Source organism: Elephantulus edwardii, unplaced genomic scaffold (genome assembly GCF_000299155.1).
Source record: "Elephantulus edwardii isolate Elephantulus edwardi_28Jun2011 unplaced genomic scaffold, EleEdw1.0 scaffold00023, whole genome shotgun sequence".
In the NCBI taxonomy this organism is placed as follows: domain Eukaryota; kingdom Metazoa; phylum Chordata; class Mammalia; order Macroscelidea; family Macroscelididae; genus Elephantulus; species Elephantulus edwardii.
Window position 1 is genome coordinate 11610864 of NW_006399773.1, and position 10463 is coordinate 11621326.

Here is a 10463-nt window from a genome sequence, read left to right on the forward strand (position 1 = left end):
ATGTTTAAAAATGCTAAATGGAATCATTATTATTTTAATAACGCTAAATTTCCATACCTATATATGGAAACTCATTGTATGGTTAGCAGTAATTACCCCCCACCACCTATCTCCAATCTTTCTGATTCTTTTTATTTCCTGGTAACTACTAATAAATGTTGGCTCTATTATTTGTCAGTTTTTACATTTTTTTATATAATTAATGTCAAATAATAACTGTCTGTTTGCGATTAACTTATTTCATTGAAAATAATACCTACAGATGGCTAGATAGTCATCTCAGATAATTCTTACTATAGGCAGTTGAGGTTGTCCAGAACAGCAAATACTTGTTGAAATAGCTCAACTAGCATGTTGTCATTTCAGGAGTCTTATTTCTTGCCAATGTCTTCTTTGTTTCTTCCTTAATATAATTGATCATATATCATCTCTAGAAATAGAGGAGCATCTATAAATTCTTAGTGCAGTGACTCGGTAAGTTACTTTAATCTTTGACTTTTGCATGATCTAATATTTTGATCACAGAATCCTTCAATACTATAACTCAAGATTGAGTGTTTTGCTTTTTCCCCCCCTTCAGTTCATTCATTTTGAATAATATTGAGCATTAATGAATAATTTTGAGTGTTAAATGACACAGTTTGGGCATATTAATAGGAGGAACAAGTCTCTGGAGAAAGACATCATGCTTGGAAAAGTAGCAGTTGTTGTTATAGGCCATCAAGTAGGAACCAACTCATAACTGACTCCCAAGCAGGTTTTCAGAGGCTATAAATCTTATGGGAGTGAATACTCATCACAGAGCAGCTGGCAGCTGGTGGATTCAGACTGCCTGCCTCTGAGTTGGCATCCTCAATAAGATGGACAGACACAATGACAACAACAATAGTAAGGATAGTGCAGAATTGAACAGGATTTTGTTTTGCTTTGTTGTATGAAGGGCTGCTAAAATTAGAGTCAGCTCAATAGTACTTAAAACTAACATATTCATAGTCAATCAAGACTTCATTTTTCTTAGTATTTCATTTTCTATGAGCACTCCATTTTGCTCATCCATTATTGAGATTTGTATTGTAATTGCCAGACTAGTTTGAAAATAGTTTTCCATAATGATTAATCCATTTTGTTTTACCACCAACCATAGAAAGGATGCCAATTTTCCTCCATTTTTGTCATCACCATCTGTCATTTCCTGTTTTTTTTTAATTGAATTCTTTTAATTTCAGCTATTAGTGGTAGTGAAATAGTGTGTCATTATGTTTTTATTTTAATATCTCTGGTGATTAATGGATTTTAGCATGATTTCTAAGTGTTTAACATTTGAATATATCTTATGGCAAAATATTTATTGAAATATTTTACCAATTTTTTCCAGATTACTTCTCTTTTTATGGTTAATATCTACTCATTAGCATTCAGATGTGACATTTTTTGTTGTTATTAGGTGCCCTTGATTTGACTACAACTCATAGCAACCTTATGAAAATGCAGATCTGAACCCTGCCCTAAATGGTGCCGTACTTATCATCTCTTTTATAGTTGAGCCCATTGTTACAGTGACTGTGTGAATATATCTTGGTGAGTGTCTTCCTCACGTTTGCTGACCCACCTATCATCTTTCCAAGTATGATGTCTTTTTCCAAGGATTAATCACTCCTAATAACATGCCTAAAAAATGTGAGATGAAGTTTCACTATCCTTGTCTCCAAGGAGCATGCTGGTTACCCTTTCTCCAAGACAGTTTTGTTATTGTAGAAGTCCATCACATATTTTTTTATAATGTTTTATCCTGCATGCTGCTTCCTTGACATTATGTGAAGTGATTGGAGATTTTCATTTTCTGCCTAAGCAGACACATCTTCTAAAAGGATCATTGCTGACACCGTTTCCTTCACAAGTCTCTACTACTGGATGGCAGTCTTTGATCTCAACAAACATCTGTCTTCTCTTGAGGTGGGTTTCTGAGGCCACTTCCACCTTAACCAGTACAGACTTTGTGGGGAATGTAGTCCATGACCCTTCTCTCCCATAACCCTGGTCGTTACAGTATACCTACATCTTCTCTTAAGGTTTGATCGCTCAGCAATCATAGTCGTAATGAGGTAATGATCTTCAAGGAATGTGTCGATAGTCTCAATACCTCCTACTCTACAGACCTGAAGTTGAATTGATGTGTTATGGAAAGTGTCTTTGGGGGGGGGGAATGTGAAAATAAATAAATAAATAGATAGATAGATAAATAAATAAATAAATATTCTGGCAATGGTAAATGAGTAAATAATCAAAGATTTTTGGATGGTATGAAAGGTCGGCAAGGTGTAAAGTCTAGATCGTTGTAGATCTCATGCTGTGCAAGTGAATAAGGAGTGTGTAGGCCTACATGTTGGAAATGTATTGATTATTAACAATTAAAAAGGCATGATGGATTTAATACAAATTGGTTCTTTAAAGAGAAAGTCAACTTGTCTAAAAACCTGCATTAGACCTGTGCTTTGATTTCTGTTTCCATATGAGTTGATTCAGACTCAAGTAAAATGAGATACTTAATAAATTCAATCTTGTCTCCCTTTATCAGCCCAGTTGAAGATGAGTTGTAATCTACAGTGAAGATTTTAGGCTTTCATCCTCCCTGATATACATTGTGTTTCATTCATATACATTTTGTTTCATACATTTCTTTATATGTTATTATTTTATACTATAATTCTCATACTCTGTGTTTATAAAATTGATCACTATTGAGCTATTCCCTCTATCACACTGTCTTTTCTGATCTCCACTAGATCTATCCTAATTCCTTCACCTCCTCTCTCTGCCCACCAAATTAGGCAAAGTTATGATCTCTCCTCTTCATGACCCCCTACTCTCCTTCTCCCACTTTAGACTTTTATCCACATATTACTAGTTATCCTTTTCTTTTTACAGTAATAGTTTTATACAGTATTTTCCTAATTAAGCTGAGTTAGTTCTTTCAGCATAATGTCTCTAGACCCTCTCATATTACATAGTACTTTGCGGTATCTTTGCTCATGAAGGTTATGTAGTAGTCCATTGTGTATTACAATTTCTCAATCCATTCACTTTTTTTTTTGTAGGCCATTTGGGCTGTTTCTATTTTCTTGCTATTGTGAATAAAGCTGCTATGAACAGTGGTATATAAATCTCCATTTGTGTGTCAGTTCTATTTCCATTGGGTTATATACTACAATAGCTGGATCATATGGGCTATCTATGTTCAGGTCTTTGAAGGAAAACCAAGCTGCAAAGAGCTGGAGTTAGAAAATCAAAGGGGCCGTACTTGCCCAGCATTTCTTAAGCTGACAGAACTGAAGAACAAATTCAAGCCTCAAGTTTTAAGACTTAAGCATGCTTTGGGCAGAATATTAAATGAACTAGTAAACATTAAAAGAAGATGGAGAGAGTATACAGAGTCATTGTTCCACATGGAGTTGGTGGACACAGAAGAATTTAATGAAACAATGTATGAGCAAGAGCCTGTGGTGATGAAGGAAGAAGTTCAAGCTGCTCTGAAAGAATTGGCAAAAAACAAGGCCCCAGTATTGATATCATACTAATTGACATATTACAACAGACACTGCCCTGGATGTGCTCACCAAGTTGTACCAAGAAATCTGGAGAACAACCACTTGGCCAACTGGCTGGAAGAGATCTGTATTTGTTCCCATTCCAAGAAAGGTGGCCTGACAGAGTGTGGAAATTAACAAACAATATCATTGATGTCATATGCAAGTAAGATTCAGCTGAAGTTTATAAAAAATTACTAGAACAGCAGATCAACAGAAAATTGCCTGAACAGCAGGCTGGGTTTAGAAGAGGCCGTGGTACCGGGATATTATTACTAATGTTAGATAATCTTGGCTGAAAGGAGAGAGTACCAGAGGAATGGCTATTTGTGCTTCACTCACTATGCAAAGGTATTTGACTGTGTGGATCACCACACACTTTACCTGACTCTAAGAAGAATGGGAATCCCAGAACATTTAATTGTGCTTTTGTGAAGGTTATACATGGATCAGGAGTTGGTTGTCAGAACAGATCAAGGAAACACTGAATGGTTCAAAATTGGAAAGGATGTACAACAGGGATTTTTTCTACCTCCATAACTTTTCAATCTATATGCAGAACAGATTATCCAGGATGCTGGGCTCTATGAGTAGAAATGTTGCATCAGAATTGGAGGTCAACTCATCAACAATCTCTGTCATGCAGATGACACAACTCTGCTTGCTGAAACTGTGGAGGACCTGAAGTGCATGGATTGAAGTGCAACATCAAGAAAACAAAGATTCTCACCACTGGGCCAATTGGAAGCATCATGATAGATTATGAAGAGATTGAGACTGTTAACAACTTTAGTTTGCTTGGCTACACAATCTATGCTCTTGGAAAAAGAAGCCAGAAAATGAAAAGATTTATTGCATTGAGAAAGTCTGCTGTCTGAGCCCTCTCCAAGGTTCTAAAGAGCAAGGATGTCAGTCTGGAGACTAAGGTACACCTGATCCAGGCCATAGTCTTTGCAGTTACTTGTTATACATCAGACAACTGGACAATGACAAGGGATGAAAGAAGGATAATTGATGCCTTTGATCTGTGGTGTTGGAGAAGAATATTGAATATAGCATGGACTGTTAGAAGAACAAACAAGTTTGCCCTAGAGAGGGTGAGACCAGATTGCTCCTTGGAGGCAAATATTCTGAAGGTTTGTTTCACATGTTGCAAGGTAAGACCAATGCTTGGAGAGGGATGTCATGCTTGGGAGGGTGAACAGACAGCTCAAGAGAGGAAGACCCTCGATGAGATAGATTGATTCAGTGAGTAGGGTAAAGAGGGGTACGTGTGTCAGAGACAATAAATTTGGCACAGGATAGAAGAGGGTTTAGGGCTGTTATACACAGGGTCTCTATAATCCACAGGCGACTCGATAGCACATAAAAACAATGGGGTATAAGAGCTTCAAATTTTTCACATCCTCCTCTGTTTAACAAACACTTTTACCAATTGGGTGAAAAGAAATATTACTGACTAGGAAAAAAAATTTGGCAATGGCATCTCAGACAAGGTTCTCATAACAAAAGTTTACAGAGTACTGCAGGGCCTCTACAAGCGTAAGACTGATAAACAAATCACAATATAAGCAAAAGACATAGAAAAACTTTTCACAAAAGAAGACACTTTTATGGCAAACAGACACATGAAGAAATGCTCAAATCACTGGCAATTAGGAGATGCAAATAGAAACCACAATGAGATACCATCTCACCCTAGTAGCTGTGGCAAAGTTTAAGGGCTTAGTCTTTGCTTTTCAATTGCAAATGTTTCATGTCTTTTTTTTTCTTTCTTTCAATAAGCAAGGTTGTATCATCTGTCTATCACAGAATGATGATTATTCTTTCTCCAATACCGAAGTGTTCTTCTTCATATAGTCCAGCCTTTTTTATTATTTTTGCTAATGATACAGGTTTAAACACTAGTGGAGGGTATAACTCTGACACACACCTTTTTATGATTTTAATCAATAAAGACTTTGTTCAGTTTGAATGTTGCCTCTTGTTTTAAGTACAGGTTCCTCATGAGCACAATTACTATGGTTCGGAAGAGTCATTGGAAAGATTTTCCCAAATAATGACAAATATAATGGTAAACATTCATCTTTTAAAATCTTTAACAAACTTACACAGTGATTGGCACTGAAAAATTACAGAAAGTGTCATATAAAGAGGAGCCAGTGGTAATGAAGGAGGAAGTAGAAGTTGCATTGAAGGCATTGGCAAACAAATAAGGCCCCAGGAATTGATGGGATACCAACTGATTATTTTTTCTAATTAATTGATGCAGCCTTGGATGTGTTCACCAGTCTATTCCAGGAAATTTGGAGGACAATTGTCTTGCCCATGGATAGGAAGAGGTCCATATTTGTTCGTATTCCCAAGAAGACAGATGAACGAACAGAGGACGGTAACATTGCATGGCTTAAAAGCGAGACGGGGATCTGTAATGTTTGTATTTTTCTCTCCATGCTTATTTAATCTATATGCTGAGAAAATTATCCAAGAAGCTGGATTCTGTGAAAAGGAGTATGGCATTGGTCTTGGAGAGAGATTCATCAATATGAATGATGGCAAACCTTGCTTGCTGAAAGTGAGGAGGACCTGAAGTATTTATTGTAGAAGGTCAAGGAATGCAGCCTTCAGTATGGGTTGAATCTCAATGAAAGAAGCAAAGATTATTACCACTGGTCCGATAGGCAGCATCATGATGGATGGTGAGGAGACTGAAACTGTCAACAGCTTCATCTTATTTGGATCCACAATTAACACCCTTGATACCAGCAATCAGGAAATGAGACACACTGCATTGGGAATGTCTGTAGTTGGGGACCTCGCCAAATTATTGAGGAGTAATGATTTTAGTTGAGGACTAAGGTGTGTCTGATTCAGTCCATAGTCTTTCTGATTACTTGCAATGCATCTGAGAGCTGGACAATGAAACACTATGACAGAAGAATTGACATCTTTGAGCTGTGATATTGGAAAAGAGCACTGAACATCCCATTTACAGCCAAGAGAACAAACGGATATGTCTTGGAGAGGGTGCTCTTTGGAGGCAAGTATGATAAGGCTTCACCTCACATATTTTGGGCATGTTGCTAAGAGGGTCTATTCCCTGGAGAAGGACATGATGCTTTGAAGAGTGGAGGGTCAACAAAGGAGAGGAAGACCTTCAACCAGGTGGATTGACATAGTAGCTGCTGCAAAGGATGTGAGGATGATCAAGATAGAGCAAAGTTCAGATCTTTTGTTCAGAGGGTCAACTAACAACAACACAGTGACTTTACCTTAATAATGCAAGTAATAAAAAGTGCAGTCTTTAACATGTTTGGAAAACCATGCATCAACAAGTTCATTAACCAATGCATTTCTTGTTCATAAAAGTATTGTCTGGTTTCAGACTATTAAAAGTGGTGAGAAGAGTGATCTAATAACCTCTTACAGTGCAAAAAATTATATTCCCTAATTTCAACTGGGATTTTACACTAATTTCCATTAATATTGAAATTATTTTCCTTATAAGTCTACTTACAGTGTCTGTTAAAAATATTTGTTTCCTCACACATAATTCAGGCCATTAATTAGAGATAGACTATATTTTTTTTTCTACAGGTATCAAGTTTGACTGACAGGAGTCCTCCAACATTCATCTCAATTACCACAAATATTTCTTTATAATATTCACTGTCTTCTTCATATTTTCAGAGGCATTGTTATGCTTCTGCCTCTTAAGGAAAAATTTCCTCAATTTCATTCCTTCTTTCATCCTCTGGGAACCTGCCCCTTCAGTTATCCCCTGCACACTGTGAAATATTTAACCTGTCCCTCTTTATCGGTCTCTGGCCTTTTACCCTCCAGAGTAAACCTTTGAAACATCTTCACATGTTTTTGGTGTCCAATCTTCTTTATTTTATTTTATTTTATTTTTACTCCCAAAGTTTTCAAACCAATGTGATAAGTTTGGCTGCCTGTGTTTAAAATCCTTACCTCTCAACTTCCTAAGAAACTTTTGGAAATGTTTAGACTTAGGGAAAAAATTTCCCTTTTCAGAAGCTACCAATTAACACCTTGTCCTCAAATGTAAATGTCCTCAATTCTCCCTCCCATACAGCTCTCTTTAAGTATTCGATCACTCCTAAAGACTATTAAAGGAAAGGCAAAAGAAAAAAAATACTTAAAAGGGGGGAAATGTGTATTCTGGGAACACATCCAAGTCCCTAAAGATCTAGGAACCAGGTGAAAGAAAAAAAACAACATGTACGGTAGAAGAACAAACACTTTCGAAATGAAAATTAGTTAGACTTAGGAAAAGCAGTTTCTACCATGAGATGTCACTGTGTAAAAACTTACTGTGTGATAACCTAAGAAATCAAGCTTTAGTTTCGCCTGGTTATGCGTGCATGTGTGAAACTGGCATAATTAGATCAGATCAACAGGGTTTTCAGTCATCACTAAGCTGGCTGCACTTCTCACTGTGACTTCAATGTTATTGATTAAAACCACAAATGAAAATGAATGTGAAGTGGCCTATGAAAGAGACTAAAAAGAGATAGATTGCGACAGCAGTGAGTCATCAGGAAAACAAAACCTTTGAGTACTGTTCTAGGAACTATGAATACACCAAATTAACCGTGGCAGTAATTGATTACTGGCAATTGATAATTGCTAATATCACACGTAATAATCTAACTTCAAGCTTGATTTTGGAAGCCTGTGTAAAATTAAATATATTAAAAAAATAGAGATTTGATCCTTCCCATTTCCTTCGCCCCCTGCCTCAACCCACAAAACCGTGAAAGCCTTGTTTTCACCACTACTCGTTCTCAGCCCTCCCCCGTCCGTAAGTTCCTGTACATATTTTACTAGTTATCCTTCTACTTTTACAATGGTCTTACGTAGTATTTGTCTTTATGAGACTGCATTAGTTCACTCATATAATGCTCTCAAGTCTCTCCCTAGTTATCTAGTAATTATTCGAAATTATTGCTCCTGAGAGCTAGTATTCCATTGTGTGAATGTACCACAATTTCTCAATCCATTTGGTGTGGTCGGACATTTGGGCTGTTTCCATGTTCTTGAGCTGAAAAGCTGCTATAAATACTGCTGTACAAATTTTCATTTGTGTCTCAGTTCTAATCAGTTCTAATTTTCTTGAGGTATATTCCTAGTAGTAGAACAGCTTGGATGGGCAAGGTCCAATGGTGATTAATTTTATAAAACATAATGCATGAGAATGATTATACGAAACGTAGTGCAAATGAAGAATAGTGTGAAACACAAGGTATACAAACTCTGTTAGCAAACCGATTACAAAAATGATCAAACAAAGAAATATAATTAGGTATACATGTTAAAAAAGAAAAAGAAAGAGAGAGAAGGAAGGAGGGACAGAAGAAGGAAGGAAGGAAAGAAGGAAGAAAGGGAAGGAAAAAGGGAGGGAGGGAGGAATTGGGGTGGTTTCCCTAAAATAAGCCGAAACTTGTGAAGTAAAAATGAGGCCAAAGCATCAACACACAAACTTAACATTCTAAACACATATGAAACCTTTTTTGTGATCCTTTGTTTTTGTTGTTGATTGTTATTGAGTCAGCTCAGTGAAAAGGAAAAAAAAAGGGAGAAAAAAAAACCCATACAATCCTGTTCCATTTTTGTAATCTCCGTTGTACTTTAAAAAAAAAAAAAAATTCTGTAGTCTCCATGCCAGTCCGTCTCACCACTAAGGATCTTGCTCTCCTTTGTTGATCTTATACTTTTCAAGAATAATATATTTTTTCCTAAGGACTGGTTGCTTCTGATAAATATATGAGGCAAAGTCACCACCCTTATTTTTTTTAACACTGGTTTATTTACAAAGGTTTACATTTGCATTGTTTTTCTCACCAGATCTTTCTGATTTGCTTCACACACCCCTCCCTCCACCCATCAAATTGTGTTGATTAACCTCTATGATTAACCACCCTGCCACCCCCATCTTCACTCCTCTGTTTCCCCCCCATTGGGTCCTCACAGTGATTCTATGATAGTGGTCTTATACAATATTTGCCTTTAAGGGACTGAGTTCAGTTAACATAATGCTCTCCAGTCCCTCCCAAGCTAGGGAGTAATTTACAAAATTGTTGTTCCTGCATGCTGCATAGTATTCCATAATTTCTCAGTCTATTTGATTGTGGTTGGACATTTGGGCTGTTTCCATGTTCTAGGGACTCTGATACTTTGTTGGTGGGATTGTAAAATGGTACAAACACTCTTGAAGGCAGTTTGCTCTTTCCTCAAAACGCTGAACATAGAAATTCCATATGGCCCAGCTATTCCACTGATTGGAATATACCCCAAGAAAATATGAGCTGAGGGACAAACAGATTTGTACATCAATGTTAACAGCAGCATTATTCACCATCACAATGATATCATCCTTATTTTTAAGAAGCAGTTTGCTAGCTCATGAAGAAATTAATATGTACCCTGAAAATTCTTGCCAAATACAGGAAACACAAAAAGTCTTTCTTAAACACAAGATTTTGAACTCTTTTAAACTATTACACAGTAACCTAAAGGTATTTTTTGTTCTCTTGTTTTTGTTGTTTTTAGGTGTCAAAGAGTCACCAGTGACTCATAGTGACCAAATGTACAACAGCTCTGAAGCTTGCCCTGTTCTGAGCTAGCCTCACTGACTGGCACACCTACCCCTTTTGCCCCGGTTTCTGTATCAATCCATCTCATCCGGGGACTTTTCTTTACTGTGCTGTCCCTCCACCCTTCTGAGCATGATGTCCTTTTCCAAGGACAGGACCTTCCTCACCACATGCCCAAAGTATGTGAGACAGAGCTTCAAAATCCTAGTCTCCAAGGAGAAACTTGGTTACCTCTCTTTTTTTTAATTTTTATTATTAAATT